Source organism: Aythya ferina (genome assembly GCF_964211825.1).
Source record: "Aythya ferina genome assembly, chromosome: 3".
NCBI classification, from domain to species: domain Eukaryota; kingdom Metazoa; phylum Chordata; class Aves; order Anseriformes; family Anatidae; genus Aythya; species Aythya ferina.
The window spans coordinates 105,756,004-105,771,660 of record NC_140298.1 but is presented as its reverse complement, the minus strand read 5'-3'; the positions used below and the strand labels follow the sequence as shown (position 1 = coordinate 105,771,660).

Here is a 15,657-nt window from a genome sequence, read left to right as displayed (position 1 = left end):
AGACATTGCCTATTAGACCATAACTGCTTCCACTTTTGTGCAGTCTTGGGAATATGAATCTGAATATGAGGGCGCAGTTCATTGAATATTGGCCATAATTGCTTGAATCTGAACTCAGCCTTGGTTACAATCAAGGTGTTTTCCAGGTCTGTGACTCCTGTCTGGACCAAATGTCACATGCAGGTAGGGCAGAATATCTAGTATTGGTGATTATGACTATGGCACTCTGGAAGTGCAATTTCACCTTGAGTAAAGTAATCTGAACTACGTGTGGATACCTAGCTTCAGGAATCCAGTTCAAACAGTGTTGCATGGACAAAATAAGGCAGGCCATATAGAAATTAGGTGGTCTGGACACTAGATAAGACTTAGGTGAAACTGAGGTGACAAAATCTCAATATATATAGATTTAAGAAAGATTCTGTTCCTGTTTACACTGATGTTTTTCACAGTGAAACCTTGACTATTCTTATTACACTGATGATTTATCCATTTTTTTCTACCTTTGTCTAATAAATGGTATCAGTCCCTCACTACAGATTTGCTCAGCCCATATTGTCACATCTTCCTCACTACTGCAACAGAACCACTCAATGATAAAATGAAAAGTAAAGACAGTGGTATATTACACAACGTTTTGCTGTAACAAATAAAAACTTGGGTTTATAAGGTTGTCAAAATACTTTTTAATGCTTGATGTTGAAGGTCAATTGAGTATCAGAAGCAGTGAAACCAAGCTCATCACTCAAGGTAAGTTAATTAGCCCTTCTTTAGAGTTAATTTTAGTAAACAAGGGCATGCCATGTTCGTATGAATCATTGAGGCATACCCACAGTAACAATGATCAGATGCTTTCTGATGGAGCAAGAAAGCCATTTAAACTAACCCAACAAATTAATTCTGGGTGTAACTGTTGAACTGTTATGCCCACTAAAAATATTGACTAAAATTAAGACATCTCAAGATCTACATCTGAAAGAGACGCCACTAAGACAATCCACAAGTTAATGTAATCCTATAATATCTGATCTGGAAGCATTTGATCTGAAGTTAATTTTCCATGTGATAATGTCAGTGGCTAGTACATCATGACATAACCCCTCCTTTAACAGCACATTAGGAAAAAAACATTACATCAGTACATTTAAATCATCTCGATTTTCTTTCTCTCTCTCTCTTTCTTTCTCTCTTTTTCTCTTCCTCTCTTCCTCCCTTCCTCTCTCTCTATCTTTCTCTCTTTTCTTTCTTTCTTTCTTTCTTTCTCTTTCTTCCTTCCTTCCTTATTTGCTTACACTGTGTTAATGTATGTTTCAAGACTTGGCTGAACAAAGGGAAGCCCTATAGATGGCTGAATGTTATATCAGTCTGTAAAATAACTGCAAACCACATTTGATTCATTCCTAAGCTTCAAAATAATCAGGGGGCAGAACACATCTCATATTTACATAAGTGAGAAAACATAAAGGAGAAACATGCTGACAGATCATCTAATGTCACAAGTAAAAGCTAAACATAGCAGGGAACACCCTGTAAAACTCTGGTAGCAGTTTCTCATTTTTTCTTTTCTACCAGATGTAGGAGAACCATGCAGGTAGGGATGTCTTCATGCTGCGTTAATCCTTTTCAGATTGAATTTTTGTTCTGCTTATGGGTTTTATTTTAGATTAACAATTAGTAGGTATTACAGGTATTATTTATACTGTAAAACTGCGTAAAGCTTCAGGCACCTGTGAGTGCCTTGTTGTGCTGAGGCATTCCAGAAGCACAGCAGAAAAGTATTCTCTCCTCCACGCAGTTTACAACACACACAAATCTTCTGAAGGCTACCAGTCTCAAAAATGTTTTACTGCTAGATGTTACTTCTAAATCTATTATTTACTGTTCTACTTCATTGTCAATGAAAGCAGTGATTTGGAAATTATAAAATTTTCTTTTTAAGTAATCCTGTAAGTTCTTACCTATTTATAAAAAGTTGTTATTTTCTATTTTGCAACATATGCTTTGCATCTTTCAAACATCTTCCAACAATACACATCTTTCAAAATGTCTTTCAGAGCAGTCTAGGATCACTAGCACCTCAAAGCTGACAGGAAAATCACTGGGTTTTGCTAAAATGACTAATAAACAAGTCCACCTACCTTTAAAGTGAATGGAAAGTTTGACATCGTCTTCTGTGGGTGTTAAATAAAACTCCAAAAACTCTCTGCAAATTCATGCAAAGTATGAAGGTAACAAATATATATATACATGTAGCATTTAGATTCCTTTTATCGAACTATTTAACTCCACATTACAGGACAGTATCAATTGTAACTCCTACTGAATTGTATCTACTTTTACCATAGTAGTTTGGTTTATCAGTCTCTTGAGCTGACTGAATCTTGTAACAAATATTTAGATCTTACATAGCTTGCCGTAGTTTGAAACTGCAGCCATGTGTCTGCTGCTCATCATGTATCTGGAAAACTCATAATAATTACAGATATTTCAAATATAGCAATTAATCATCAAAATAAATCAGAGGTAAACTGTTATTATGTGGATCTAGCAAAATTATTTAAAAAAACAAACAAACAAACAAACAAACAAAAAAAACAAAAAGCAGACATTGTTTTCAAGTATACTTGGTTATAGAACAACACATTTTTCAAATAGATAATGTTATTACTGCTATCATTCCAATTGAAAATTGAAATCTATGATCACATTAAAAAAAAAAAAAAAAGAAAATTAAAAAAAAAAAAAAAAAAAGATTGAGAAAGAACAGGGGCAATCCAATCCATAACAGTTGGTCTTTTGCCTTACCCTGAGGTGAGTACACATATACCTAAGGAAAGTAAAATTTGTTTTCTGCACTTGTGCAGAGCCTCCAAGCATTGATGCAGTTGAGATGTCTCACCTTGATCTAGTTGACTCAGGCTGCATACAAAACACGACATAAACTAATACTTTAGTTGAAATTATGTCAGTCTTGGCAACAGCTACTGTCCCCCTTTAACACAGTAGTTCAAGAACAGCTTGAGCACTCATGTAGAAGGCAGAAGATCATGGTTCAGCCCTTCCCGCTGATAGGCACATCTCCCAAGGAAATGCCCTGACCAAGTGTTAGAAAACAAATCCAAGCTGTGGATCCTGGGTGAGGATGTCTTCCTAAGGCATGCAGGGCTCAGAGATTTTCAAATTTTGTAATTTTTCATCTCTTCAGTTTAAGCCTTACTCAGCTTTCTGCTGTTTTGTCATTCATTTTCAGGGGTCCAGATTTTGCAATTTCTTGGAGAGGAGCACAATGCAGAAGTCTGGATTTCAAACAAGGCATGGCTGCCTGGATGTTAAGGCCTGCAGTCCCAAACACTTTAAAATCTGAGTCTTCCTCTATCCCAGGTTATGCATTGATGGAAAACAATTTCAGGTGAGAAGTTTCTATATGCCTATGAATGTTATCTATTTAAAATCTCATTTGATCTGTCCTATGCCACAGCATCTGCTATTACTACTAAAACCAATAAGCAGAACTCCCACAATCCAATAATAGATATTAGTGATACATGCAATATGCAAATCATCAGCTATTAGTAATTCAGAGAGAAGCAAAAGTGTTAACAAATGCTGGCTTTCTGTTATCCATATTACTTAATCTAAGCTTCACATTTTTTGTCTAGAAGATTTATGGTAACCTTAGAATTCACAAAAGCGAAAAAGTGATGTCACTACGTAACAAGTTATGCTGGTGGCATGTTATTGCTAGTACATTGAAGAAAGTCTTTTGCTGAATTGTTAAGAATCTGGGAGTATTACAAGAGACTCTTACAGTGAATATAACCAAACCCTTGATAATATTCAGACCAGTATGCAATCTATCCCTTTTGAATCATTTATGGAGGCTTACATGTCCTGAGATTCAGCAAACCTGTACAGAGGACTTGCCTTCTTGTATATTTCCATGAAAGAATAAATTAAAAAACAGACATTTTAAAGAATATCAGCTATTAAAAGATTAAAAGATATGACACTGATTGTTTACTCTTCCGTATACCCAGGTGTAATAGCAGCTGTGATACTTTAGCCATAGTTTTGAAGGGGAAAATGCTAGGATGTGGCCTATCTTTTCCTACCTTTCTTCTCATAACCATCAAAAATGTGCCAGTTATGACACCATTCTTATTCTATTCAGAAGGAATTTTTGATTTGAAATAAGGACTTTGAAACATGAAATCAGCCTAAATAGCACAAATGATTAAATAAAAGATATTGCTTTTCCCTATAAATATTGTTCCTTTTATCTTCTCCAGTGTCAAGGAACTGAATAAGCCAGTTAGTCATCACATCAACCACAGATGGTAAAAGGTGGCCAGATCAGGTACAGAGTCCTTCTTCTTCTCACTAGGCAGACACATGACATAATGCTGCTAACTGACATGGAAACCAGCCAAAGCTATCAAAGCCTTCTCTACACCCAGAGATTGCTAACCGGCATATTTACAAAAGGAATGAATCAAAATGGGGGATAAAAAGCTGAATAGAAATAGGGTTTATCCAGAGATAGTTTGTGTGGGAACCTAGCTGTGAGTATATTGAGCCCACGAGTATCCAGATGTGAAGCAGGGGAACAGCATAAACACAGGTGCACCTGCCTGTGTATGGGTATTGCAGACTACTATGTCAGGTTATGCCTTCTAAGTCAGGTTATGATCGACAATTAATTTAAGCTGACATAAGCAAAGACCATTACCAAAAGAAGTATCTTGTCCTTTTCCATGACTCTTTCTCCAGATCTTCAAACCAAATGTTTCTCCTGCCACCAAGCAGACTAAAATGTAATCTGACAATAAGAAGATATTAATTTCCACCTGGGTCATTTTCTTGACAAGCAGAGCCATAACCCCATAGCTAATTGCTGCTGCAGAGGCAAGGAAGACAGAAGGACACAGAGGCAGAGACTGTGAATTGAATGGCACCTAACACTTTCCTCAGTTTAAAATGATCCTCAAACCACCGATAATTCCCTTTCAAAAGAGAAACAACAGCTAAGTGACTGCCATGCCCCAAATCTTTTGTTCAGTCTGCTTTTGCTCAGCATGCCCTTGAGAAAATGGTATGCCTAGAGGACTTTTGCCAGAAGCATGAAAAAATATCAAGTACATTTATTCTATTAGCATTTTATATGGTGATTAGTGTCTAATTACAAGTCATTATAGTAATGGTGCATTAAGCAAGTATATCCCAACAGCACTATATCTCCTGCCTCATTATTAGATGAGTAAGTCATCACCTGCAGGAACTGAACCTGGAATTTCAAGTTAAACTGTTGCCTTCCCTTATTATGGCTGAAAGTTAGATCTTGCATCCAAAACTGCCTCAGACTCCACAGCACCAAAACGTATGCACATGAGTTGTGGCCTCTCCTTTTTCCCCTGCAAAAGCTCATGCCAAGTTCACAATGTTCTTTGATGCACATGCCCCAGGGCATCACACTTACATTGTTAGTTCTCTGGATGGATAGCCATCTGCAGACATTTAGATCTTAGGATCCCAAAGCACGAGTTTACACTACTTCATCTGAAAAGAAAAAAAAAAAAAAAAAAAAAAAAAAAAAAAAAAAAGCACCAGATGAGGCTCCTAGGTCAGGACAGAATTTAGAAGGGCACTTGGGGCCCTTCTAAATTCTTTTAGAAGGGCCCCAAATTCTTTTAATTATTGTTATCCCAAAACAACTGAAATGACTAAATGACTCTCAGATGGACCTTCCCCCCTCAATGATTTCTTACAGAAGGACGTTTCTACCAGGTTTGCCTTGAGATCAACAACTCAACAGCTTTTTGTGTTGGCCTATTTCCATCTTGCCAGAAACCTAGTCATATATAGATGCTTTGTGGCCATCTCCAAAGTCTTCCAGACTCTTGCATACTCCTTCTCCCTCCTGACTGCATTTTCACATAACTCCTTCTTTCTGTCCTGCATCCTTTGTGCATACAATGGTTTTCAGGGAGCACAGCTTCGCTCAAGAAGTTCACTCTGTCCCAGACAAACAGTCATCTTTGCAGAGGCCCACCTTTATAAATGAACAAAACAGATAAATTGCTGATAAAACAATTATTTTCCATCATACACTGCAAACTAAAACAGTTTGTATTAACCTTTCAAATACATACAGTGTCATCACGGTCTAAAATTTTGGGTACACCCGTGTGGTGCCAGGAGTTGGACCTGATGATCCTTATGGGTCCGTTCCAACTCGGGATATTCTATGATTCTGTGATCAAAGTAGCAGAAACAAAGAGATGACCCCAGCTGGGATGAAAAATGCTTTGACCAGAAGTTGAAAATGAATCACAAATCTGTTTACTTTTTTAATAATATACAGTCATGCACACTTCTTATCATTACAAATATTTACCAATAGAAAACCTTTAAAGGAAACTATCCCCATTTAAATTACAAAAAATAAATAAACAGAGAAATGACAGTACATTGCTGCTTGCAAACCCAAATACTACAACATGTAAGACTAAATACAAGCTAAGTACATAACATACTAGATAAAAAGATAAAAACTTTTTTTTTTTTTCCTAGAATGTTTCCAATTAACTTGGTAGGTCCTCATATAATAATGTGGTAGGTCTTTATACAATAATGTTCTGAGCTGTTATAAACCCTGGGAGCAAAGTGCAACAACAACATTAGGCTGAGGACTGGCGTCATAGCATGATCCACACCCTGTGAGAGAGGAGAAACTATAGCGTCATTTTATAACTCTAGGAACAGCAGGACCTCTATAAATTCAGCTGTATCAGTATGTAAGGCCATTCTCAAATGTTATTTGTGTTTGGCATTTCTTGCCACAGACTTTTCTTAAGCTTATATAGACATCTCCTTCCTTGGGCTCTGCCATAAGGTTCCAATTCTTGTTACTCAAAGATGCTGATCTGAGCTAACTCATCAAAGTTAATCTTTTTGTACATATGCTTAAAGGTGAGCTTAAGTTAAAAAGTGTTGCCTAACTGAGATTTTAAATGATAGCCAATCAGTCATTATTTCTCAGGAAACTTTTAAAACTGTCTGTGTACTGGATAAATAATAATAATAATAATAACTCTATCAAACATTACCTTTATTTAGTCTATGAAAAATAAACTTTTTGACAATATATGGTATTGAAATATTCACAATGATTATTTAAAGCTTACATTTTTCTATGTAGGCCAGCCTTTTTTTTTTTAAAAAAAAAAAAAAAACAACTTTCATTTAATCAAAACTTAATCTTCCATGGTGAAATATTTAGTCAGTCCTACATTTTCATACAGTTCTGTAGGAAATTGATTCCTTTATGTATTACCACACTGATAAAAGTGATTGATTCCTATCATTTCATCTCATTTTTATCTTCCATTTTCCTGAGAAAAGTTAATGTTTGAGTTAATGGAAAACAGAAATTCCTGAGTCTAGAATCACTGGTCACTCCAAAGTAAAGATCAATCCTATTAAATGCGAATGTGAATTAAATGTGAATAATGACTCACGAAAGATTCATATGACATATGTGCTCACTTTGGGGACCATCAAGCAGTAAAATTGTTACCCATACTTTAAAACGTTCCTTTTCTAGTCTAGAATATTCATATCAGAAGATATCAATCAATCTCTTTAGAAATATATACACCACTTTCTAACGCAGTAGTCTGTACATAGAGTCATGCATGTTTCCCAGAGAATTACTGTCCAAAGGTTACCCTAGTATGCTGACTTTAAATTAGAAGAATTGAGGAAGGGCTGTAAGATAAGGACATATAAATTATAGTAAGAACAGGTTGCTTTCATATCCTTTCCAATTTAATTACAATCACTGTCGTAAAAATGGATGAGATACTGCTGTTTTCTCTTCTCATTACCATCTTTGTCATAGGAATGAGAAATGCAAACTTTAATGCTTGTCAGTTTTAGCCAAATGCTGCATAGTTCTTTAACCTTTCTACAGCTATGTCATTTTATTGGCTGGCTTTTCCACTTCTTTCATCTTTAAACCATAGGAGCTTGCAGAAATGAACTGGAATGGATAACCAATCCCATAACAGCATACTGAAAAGGCCAAAGCAGTTCATCATTGTGTAATCAATATAATAGATTAGACAACACAAATCTTATTCTCATGAAAAAGAGTAACGAAACATGCTAACATGAATTTATCATGATAAAGATAACTTACATGGAGAAAACGGACCTACATTCTTAAAGTTTTAGCATTTTATATACTGAAGTTTTATACTTTGGCATTGCACAGATCTTGCTGAAATTCACAGTTAAAGCTACAATAATGCTTTAAAAACATATGTGCACAATCCATATATTGTTTTTAAAATGCATTTTCCTTATTTCATTTAAATTCTTATAATGTTCAGGTTTCTATTCTCTTTTAGGAGGATGGACTAAAGTCCAGTCATAACAAGTAAAACACTGTAAATAGTGGCATTATTTTCAGGCTGGGATGCCCAAAGTGTGTTTTTATATCCTAATATAACAAAGCCATTGAATGCATGTGCAAGAAAGCACTGGACATGTACCATGGGCACATGCTCCATGGTCACCTGCAGAGCCCTGGGGAGTGAAGGCATCTGCTTCCAGGATGGCACTTCCCAGCCACTGCCTGCTTCCAGTCTCCTCCAAGGACCAAGCAAAGTGACAAGGAACAAGCAAGGTGACATCTCCTGGAGACTTCTCTGTGATCTACTCAACGGGCAAGCCTGTTCAAAGATAAAAAGAAATTAAGTATACAAAATCACCACTCACAAAATATAAAATGTGAGACTAGCTTGACAGTGAGTGTTAATTTTCATGACACAATACATCATAATACTATCATGCTCCAAAATCCTATTTTTCTCCTGCTCCTGTCTATTGAATGGTGAGTTATACACTCTTATTAAATATAGTTATTCCTTTTTTTTTTTTGGCATGCCAAAGCTGAAGTCTGCAATACAGACAAATTTATTAATTATATCTTGGATATGACCTTGCCATTAAATGTGGGGGCTTCACAGATACACTCATCCACTTATTTTTAAAGTATTAATTTAAGATTACTTGACAGCCTTATTCCCATTTTACACATACAAAACTGAGGAGACAAAGATTGAGACAATTATTTCTTTTCTTTTTTAATAACCTGTGAGGGCCAGAAGCATCTTCAGTGGAGATGAAATCTTTGAAGATATTAGCTGCCAATTTCTTGAGGCTAAATCTAAGTGTATGGAGGGCCTAGATTATTTTTTATATCTTCATTATTCATTTTACTGAAGTGGCTGTAGATTTTACATTCATATTCACATGTTATGTCCTAATGCAGCACAGCCAACTGTTTCTCACTATGCTGTAGAATTCTAAGGATGGAAAACATCTATATTATTTATGGGAGTAGTCGATACTGACTTGAATCATTTCCACTGTACACACCCCAAATTAAATGAGGAATACACCTGCAGAAGAAAGAAAAACAGTTGAGGGCTTTCCAACTGCTATTTATTTTGGTCAAGATAGTAATTTCAGATTCCAAGTGTAGGGATTAACATAATAAATATGCAAGCTTGCACAGCTAAGGTTAAGTTGTAGTCCACAGTAAATGTTTTATCAGTGGCAAAGTGATGGTCCTGTATACCTCAAGTGACAGCTTTACTGGAAGTAGGAAGGGAGCCCAGGTAGCAAAGAGTTTCAACTTTGCAGTAAAAGATAATATCTATTTTATTTTAACAAAGATTCAATGAGTCTTTTCTCATATAAATGTCTCCTTAGTCAAACAGATTTCTAAACTGGAAGTTTGTTTTTCTAGGCTGCTAGGTGAAGAATAGAGATAAACAGTCTCCTTGGATAGCATTTAAAACAATATTTGTATTAGATCGCTGTTGCCAAGAGTTGGGAATGAATATTGAAAAATAAGTACCTTGTATTTCTCTGGGTCATGTTCCTCTGTGGATATTTGCATTATGAAATTTACAATGAAAAGAACATTAGTCACCAGCCACCAGAGCCTGATCCAGCACCCACTACAGTCAGAGCAAAGACTTCCATTGACTTTAACGGAAATTGGATTAGGCTCACAAGACTCTTGTCCAAACTCTGTATATTTTGTGCCAAACATGTTGGTATTTGAACAGAACCTCTTTCAGTGACCTGTCAGATTGCCTCCTCCCCATCATGAGTTCCTGGGAGGAGCACAGGAGCTGTATAAGGCTGGAAGAGAAGGACAAAGGCCATCTACTCCAGGCAAGGGGAAGAAGCCAGGCAAGACTGAGAGGAGGGAGGAGTCACAGGGGGGTGATTGCTGAGGAAGATGTTGTTCTGGGTTGTAAATTAAGAGTGGGGAATCTGGAGGAGGCTCTAAGGAAAGCTGGAAGGGAGCTGCTGGCAACCAGTGCCACAAGATCAGAATGAAGTTTCCATGGGGAAGTCTGGAGTGGCTGGAAAAAGGCAGGCAAGAAGCTACTAAGACAGGCATCAAAAGAAACAGACTAAAGACAAAGTTCAGCAGAGTAGAACAGTTGCTGTAGAAAGTTAACTCTGGAAGCACAGAACAGAGTCTGCCTGATGAACGTTGAGCTGCAGCATTTGAGCACTGTAGTATTAAGGACTGCATGCTTGGTGAGGCATATTGTCATGGTTTGCAACACTCAAGAATATGGGAGGAAGATACTAATGAGAGGGATGGAGTGCACAGATTCACAGACAAGCACAGTTTAAACAGGGCTGAACCCGGCCTCAGTGGGACTTGTCAGGTACCTCAAGTCATGGCTTTCAGAGAACTGGGAGCTACATCACTATTAGTGAAAAATACATAGAGCTGTTAACGCAAAACTGCATAAACATAAACACATACAATCAAAAGATGCAACTCTGCTTGATTCTACACTTTATTGTTTCTATCCTCTCAAAACTTATACAACACAGCAGCTGTGTTTCATTCCTTTATTTGAATTAAACTGAAAAAGAAAACCTGGAGCTGTTGTACAAAGTTAATAGAATATAAAGATATAACCTGAGGGCGGCTTTAATGGTTTGCATTCTATATTGTTTTCCTGAATCTTTGAATAAATATTTCTCGGTACAATAACTTTTAAATTAGATTATATCCAAGAGGCTGATGAAATTACAGAACTGCTCAATTGCATCATTCTTCCAACATAACAAAAACATGGCTGAATGGATTCCTGATAAATTTTAGATTCTTTTATTCAGCTGCCCTGTGTATTGTTTGCAATACTGTAAATTCAGTAGCAAAATTCAGTTCTCAGTTACTCTGTCCTATGACACATTGGAAATGCAAAGATACCAGAGTCGAATTATTACTTATTATTTTATTACTCACATTAATGATATTGTAGCAATACCTAAGAATCTCAAATAAGATCAGTATTCTGTCTTGATAGATGCTGTTCTTATATGAAAGGAAATAGGCTTGATTGATTGGAGAAAGAAAGTGTTGAAAATGAGATGAAAGAAAAAGTACCCTCATTTTTCATCTAGGAAGAACACACAAGAAGTTTATGGCAAAACAGAAGATCCAGTCTGGCAACTTGTACAGAATTTTGACCACCCTTTCCTCTGAAAACAAGTGCCAAAGTGAATGGCACTATACCTGAGAACAAGATTTATAGATTGTTATAAGAGTTATAGATTGCAGTCCTTTAATCTTTAACACAGATTAAATCAGTATCTTTCTCAGTAATATACCGCACTTTCCCCACCTAAAGGTCATTTTGCCATTTTGTCTACTGAAGTAAAAAAAAAAGCATTTTTAAATGATATTGTAAATGATAAAAATGGATGAGCTCTTAAATAAAATGATAGCTTTGCAGGAACTGAGTGGCTGATGCACTGCAAATAAGTCACCTGTCACTACTGAGATTTCATGAGAGACCTTCTGAACTGAAAACAACAAACAGCAGTGTTTGTTTTAAAAAAAAAAAAAAAAAAAAAAAAAGGACTGCAACAGTGGTTAGTAGTTGGCAATTTTTTCTTCAAACCTACATTAGGAACCAATATTTATTGTTTTCCACCAACAAAGTATGCCACCTTCTCATAGTCTATGTGTAATCGTATTAGGTCTTAATATCATTAATCTTAAGATGTTAAATTCATGGCATACATGCTAGAAGTGGTATATATTACTATAGTAGATATTATTTTGGGTTATCCAGAAACATCCTTCTAGCCTACTAGCAACCCTGTCAGGCATGCAAGGAACCTGGGCACAATGAAGCTCAGTACTTACCCATTGGCAGCTACGAGGCTGCTATGACCAGCCATTCAGGGACACGCTGAGCCCAAGTTGCTACCCTGTGTTCAATAGATATTTTTGTTTCTGAAGCCAGGTAAAGTTTGACAACCAGAGCAGTGTGTTGCACAATTTATATAAATGTATTGTGAACAAAACCTTTTCCAGATTGTTTTTTTTTTATTGTCACCTGGTAGCTTCATATACTTCCTTCTACTTTTTACATTATAATAAACACAAATAACTTTTCTCAAAGCCATTTATAGGCAACTATCACATTGCTCTTCAGTCATCCATTTTCTGTCTATCTAGTCACAATCCATTTAGGACTCATATGAGAGTTGTGCAAGATTCTTCTTTATCCTTACTTTTTATAATTTGTTTTTTTCTCATTTGATTATATTGAGGGGAGAGGAGAGGAGAGGAGAGGAGAGGAGAGGAGAGGAGAGGAGAGGAGAGGAGAGGAGAGGAGAGGAGAGGAGAGGAGAGGAGAGGAGAGGAGAGGAGAGGAGAGGAGAGGAGAGGAGAGGAGAGGAGAGGAGAGGAGAGGAGAGGAGAGGAGAGGAGAGGAGAGGAGAGGAGAGGAGAGGAGAGGAGAGGAGAGGAGAGGAGAGGAGAGGAGAGGAGAGGAGAGGAGAGGAGAGGAGAGGAGAGGAGAGGAGAGGAGAGGAGAGGAGAGGGACTCATAGGATCTTGCAAAGACTTTTTTTTTTTTCCCCAATAGTTTGTATCATGCCATTTGTTTCTGAGTGCTGATGATGCCTGATCTGCGGTTTGCCTTTCTGACCAGAGATACTCCAAGATCCCTTTTCTTAGCAGTAATATCTAGTTCGGAGCCAATCACCGATTATGTATAGTAGAGGTGATTTTTTTTCCAATGTACATTACTCTATACTTAGTGTTTAAAATTATATTTAGTCTGCTGCTTTGATTAAATATTATCACGTAGCTCTGTAGCATTTCACAGTCAGATTTCATATTTACTACACTGTCATATTTACTGCTCCATCAGCAACCTCCTTCCCCTGCTGCAGTTCTGGAAACATATGTTGCTGGTTCCTCAACCACATGTAAGGAAGCTGAAGTCAAACCTTAGGGCTGTGCTAGCCCAGCACAAACACAGGAGAGCAAGAAATGAGAGTTATGAGGACTGAACCCCTCATTGCAGAACCTGAGGTGGGAGATGCCTTCAACATGTGACAGGACACCACTTGAGATATGACAAGTTGTCTATAATTTCAGGAAAAAAGATTAACAAGGTCATATTGCTCTCATCAAAGTCTGAAAAAGAAATCCAAATCTGAAATGTATAAATCTTAAAAATGGTTCTTTCTTAGTGGGTGAGGTGCTAAAGAAAACTAAGACTTATCAAGCTTCAAACATGTAGATAAGTAATTGCAGGCTTGGGCTTCCCCCTCTTCAAAGTAGACAGGATGATCAACTTCGAACAACCCAGGTAATGAGGCCTCAGATAGCAAAGACATGGCAGACTTTATCTGACATACCCCTTAATAGCACTGTTTTAATTGCCAGAAGTCTCTAAAGCCTCGTGCTGTGCTGCAGACAAAAAGTGACGTCTGGAGGCAGTTAGATCACTGCTAAGGAGTTAGTTCCTTCCATTTCATTGCTGAGATTTTTTGTGGTCTATCAGGAGCCTCTTAGAGCCTAGAATGATAAAACAAAAGCAGAGCAACACTCTCAGCATGAAATGAAATGCTCAGTGTAGGAACAGGTTGAGACCAGCTGCTTTTGCAAATGAAGATAAAACCACATAGACTCTTTTTGCTGTAGCATGTGGGTGGTTCAGGGGAGGGTAGGAAATTAAGCTGTTGTGGTGGCAAAGCTTAACTGTGGCTGAAAAAAAGTATTTAAAACTGAGTTAAATATAATAGGCACTATGAAAGCGGGGAGAAGTGGTTCTATAATGAAAAAGGGCATCCACTACATATTAATTACTTGCAAAATAAAAAGGAAAGAAAACATTAAGAAAGAACCAACTTATTCATCTACACCTGTCTAGAGCCTGATATCAATTCTTAACTCTTACGTTACTTCTATCAGGATTAAAGAAATTAGTGGCTTCACAATAAACCACAAAAATACAGTAGGCAGAGGAAGCAGATCCAGCTACAGGGAAAATTATTTGAAAGTGCTTCACTGTGAGAGTCTGTTCTCATTCATCGTACAGTCATCAAACTCAGCAATTCAAGCTCAGCTTTTGGGGCCAGATATCTTTCTCTGAATTCTTGAAGAAAGATATAGCTAAAGCAGTTTAGCTGTTGTGAAAAGAAAAGAAAAAAAAAAAAAAGAGAGAGAGAGACACTGGATAAAAAATATATCAGAAAATATGCTTGCCTGTAAGCTGAAAAATGTAACTGCAGCACCACTGTTGGCTACAAGAAGCTAACCTTACCCCACTGAAAGGTTGGGAAACAGAGGAAAAGGAAGCAGAGAACTGAAGGTAGGTAGTAGTCTGTATTTAATTAAGCACTGAGAAAGGCTGAGTACAACACCAGCTTTTGTCTGTCAGGCTTCCAGAAGACAGACCCATGCTGTGCTGTCAGTGGCATGCAGGGATGCCCGAGCTGGCTGCTGTGCTTGCATTTCTCTGCAACACACTGCAGTGCTGTGCAGAGGTACACTGGCTTTGGAAACAGCAGGTTGTGTTAGTGTGGAGCTTCCCACAGACCAACCCTTCCTCCTTGCCCAATCTCAGGGGATTAGGTAAATGCATTGCTTCCAGCATCAGACCTCATTTGAGTGGCTCTACCTCTACTCTATTTGTTCTTACAACCAGCAGTGGTAGGTATGTGCAACAAAACAGAGAGTTTTAACTTGTAAAAATTTACTCCACCTTGAAGAAGTAATCCCAACTTCAGCTGACTGTGGCTGGAGCTGCACCATGTATAGATGGCATGCTATACCCTCCCTGTACTCTCAGGGTACTAACTGACTCTCAGTTAGTACTCTCAGGTACTAACTCAGGGGGACTAGACAACCTTCTTAAATTACCTGTATTTCACAGGGAGCAAAGCTATCGAGCAGCACAACAGCTCTTCAGAGGAGAGTTTTCCACATCTCCACTGATACTATTTGTTGAAGAAGAGTGGGCTGCCTCTAGCCTCTTTTTTAAGGCAGGAAGTTTTTTGGTAGGCCTTTTAAGGTACACCAATCCCAGCACTAGTCCAACTAGTGGCCCCATCCTAAATATCTGTTATTTATATCAGTAGTTCAGTATTTCACTAGCATTCTGGTAGTATGATAACTTCGTTTGATATGAAAACCAAAAACAGATGTATCTTTGTACACTGGTACTTAGTAACTTCTGATAAGACCTTAAATTATATTCCATGTAAACTACAGCTAAAATAAAGATTTCATAAATCAAGTATTACATT

At 37.3% G+C, this 15,657-nt stretch overlaps 1 long non-coding RNA gene across 1 annotated transcript; it reads right to left on the bottom strand.

Annotated features, from left to right (window-relative positions):
- Positions 1-7,805: 7,805 nt before the first annotated feature.
- On the bottom strand, positions 7,806-15,371 carry LOC311435289. Its single transcript, XR_014692036.1, has 2 exons — positions 15,272-15,371; positions 7,806-8,735 (listed from the first exon to the last, which is right to left on the bottom strand). It is a non-coding gene; the product is annotated as an uncharacterized lncRNA (long non-coding RNA).
- Positions 15,372-15,657: the final 286 nt, after the last annotated feature.